Source organism: Silene latifolia, chromosome 10 (genome assembly GCF_048544455.1).
Source record: "Silene latifolia isolate original U9 population chromosome 10, ASM4854445v1, whole genome shotgun sequence".
NCBI classification, from domain to species: domain Eukaryota; kingdom Viridiplantae; phylum Streptophyta; class Magnoliopsida; order Caryophyllales; family Caryophyllaceae; genus Silene; species Silene latifolia.
This window is the reverse complement of record NC_133535.1, coordinates 24,178,928-24,182,041: the sequence shown is the minus strand read 5'-3', so window position 1 is coordinate 24,182,041 and position 3,114 is coordinate 24,178,928. Positions and strand designations below refer to the sequence as shown.

Genomic DNA, 3,114 nt, shown 5'->3' with positions numbered 1-3,114 from the left:
ACTTCTATTATTCTTTGCATTATTATTTTGGAATCTCCATAGGTATAATTCTCTTAATCCTTGTTTTAATTATTGTTAATCTTTCTTACTTGTTCATCATGTTTTGCCTTGTTAATATGATTGACAACCTTGTTAGCATGTTAAACTTGATAATGAGTGAATAGTCTCTTAGCTAGGATTAATGGGTAATTAGGAAAACCAACATGGGGATTGATTCATGCTTAATCTAATATGTTCACATAATTAATTTGCTTGCTTGTTGTGATGTCAACCTATGCACATGTTATGTTTGATGAAATGCTAAGCCTATGAATCCTTGCATTTACAACCATCTCTTATCTATTCAACTTGACTTGTAAGATATAAACCAATTCGAGTCTAGTTAGACCATGCATAGAAGTGATTAGGGGGAAAGTAAGTCGACTTGTAGGTGTTGTACAATCTTACCGATTCGGCTCCGGGACCCAACTCTTCCTAAGAACCGTAAGACATACACCAACTCGGTTCCTTTACAACAATAATTGCTTGCTTATAATTGAGAACATGTTTGTATGATCAACTCCCATGATTTCCTTATGAACCCATGATATCCTAGCATTTTTAGTCATTTGTTTACATCTTTCCTTTTGTTGCTTGTTTATTGCTTTTATTATATTAGAATCATCAACCCATTATAATTGTGACAACCCCTAGCACAACCATAATTAGATTGAATAATTTGAGTAACCACCGTCCCATGGATCGACCTCGACTTACCACTAGCTAGTTGTTTGTTGAGAATTATAAATGTGTTTGATTGGGAGACCCGACGACATCTAACCCATCAACTTAACCGAAAATTTCATTGCAAAATACGCATTTATCCAATTAGTCGAAAGAAGCCAATTTGGGGGGATGCCTAGTGAAGACCCTCACTATGACATGGAGACTTTTTGTGACTATTGTGATGCGACTTCACAAACCATTGTGACTCAAGACCCAATTCGATGGGTCTTATTTCCGTTTTCTCTAATCGGCACCGCAAAACAATGATTGAAAGGCCTTGATAAGGCTACTCTTGGAATTGATTCTTGGAAGAAGTTAGCTCTAGCTTTCTACAAAAAATTCTACCCTCCGGAAAAGACTAACATGCTAAGAGCTCAAATTACGGGTTTTAAGCAAAGAGATGAAGATTCTTTGTATGAAGCTTGGGAGCGGTTCAAAGGAATTTGTCGCTCATGTCCTCATCATGGACTTAGCGAGTGGTTCTTGGTACAACAATTTTGGAATGGTCTTTATGAAGACTCAAGAAATATTCTCAACATGGGATCAAATGGTATGTTCACCGAAGTTGACTATAATCAAACTTGGAACAAGATTGAGGAAATGGCGGTCCATAACTCACAATATAGTAGACCTCGCAAAGCTACTAGGGGAGGAAAACATGAAGTGGACTCTATTACTCAATTGGGTGCTCAACTTAGTGCTCATATTGATACTATAAACTTGAAGTTTGAGAAGGCTATGGCTAAACTTGAAGAAGCCTCAAAATCACCAAAGCATCATGTTAATGCCATGGTAGCATCTTCATCAATCCCAAGTGGGATATGTGAGAATTGTGGAACTTTGGGACATGACCAAAGTGAATGTAGGGGAACAAATGAACAAGTGAATGCTTTTCAAGCATACAAGAGTGGTACCCCTTATTCAAATTATTACAATGAAAACACCAAATTCCACCCAAATCTCTCATTCAAAAGCCAAAATGTTCAAAACCCTCAACCAACATACACCCCACCTCCCATGAGAAACCAAAATCAAAGACCCTTTTACAACCAAAACCAAGGTTACCAAAACCAAACTCCATAAAATCAACAAAATGACCAAGGTTTTGATGTTCAAAAAGCGGTCCTCCAAATGCAAAAGAATCAACAAGAGTTTTTCACTCAAATGCAAAAGGATAGTCAAGTAAAGGAAATCACCATCAACAACATCCTAGCCCACACGAAAATGTTAGAAACCCAATTGAATCAACTAGCATCTTCAAGTTCTCAAAGACAAAAGGGGAAATTACCACCTCAAAGTAATCCCCCGAGACATGAAACGGTTAGTGCCATTCACTGGAGGAGTGGTACGAGGCATGAAGCACCAAAGAAGCAAGTTGAGGATGAAGTTGTGGAAGCTAGTGACAAAGAAGAAGTTGTGCAAAGCTCCAAGGATGGAGAACCATCAAAAGAAGAAGTTTCAAAGAAAAGTGAAGACAAGGCCAAGGAGAAGGAACCCATTGTGATTAGACTTCCTTTTCCAAGTCGTCAAGCTAAGCCCAAATTTGATGACCAACTTGGAAAATTTATGGAAATTGTGAAAAATTTGGAAGTCTCGATTCCTTTTACGGAATTAATCAATCACGTGCCGGCCTATGCAAAGTACATGAAGGACATCCTTACGAAAAAGAAGTCGATCCGGAAGCTTGAGACTATTGCCTTCACTAAGGTGAGTAGTACAATCCTTCAAGGGAGTTCACCTCTGAAACTTAAAGATCCGGGAAGCTTCTCAATACCGTGTACCATTGGCGACACAATGATCAATAAAGCCTTATGTGATCTAGGGGCTAGTTTGAGTGTTATGCCGTATTCGGTGAGTAAAAGTTTAGGGATGGGAGAGCTTAAAAGTACCAATATCACACTCCAAATGGCCGATAGATCGACGAAGACACCATTAGGGATATGGGAAGATGTTCCCGTAAGAGTTGGGAAATTTTTCATCCCGGTGGACTCTGTCTTTGTTGACATGGCAGAAGACTCCAATATTCCAATCATTCTAGGTAGACCTTTCTTTCACACCGCGGGTGCGGTGATAGATGTGAAGCATGGAGAGTTCACTCTAGAGGTGGGAGATGAGAGCATAACTTTCAATCTTGAAAAAACCATGAGAGCTCCCCGTTTGCATGAACCATGTTTTATGGTTGATCATTATAGCCGGAAGGATGATAGGAAGAAGTCGGAATTCCAATGGAAAAAGAAAGTTGATGATGCTCCATCAAAAGAGCAAGAGAATAGCAACAAAGAGAGCTTGAAAAGCTCACCCATGACAAGTGAAGAGGATGGCCTCATTGGCCAAATCAAGAAAGGAGGA

At 39.1% G+C, this 3,114-nt stretch overlaps 1 non-coding gene across 1 annotated transcript; it reads right to left on the bottom strand.

The window, feature by feature from the left end:
* Window positions 1-1,128: 1,128 nt before the first annotated feature.
* LOC141610093 (small nucleolar RNA R71) lies at window positions 1,129-1,235 on the bottom strand. Its single transcript, XR_012527987.1, has one exon. It is a non-coding gene; the product is annotated as a small nucleolar RNA R71 (small nucleolar RNA).
* Window positions 1,236-3,114: the final 1,879 nt, after the last annotated feature.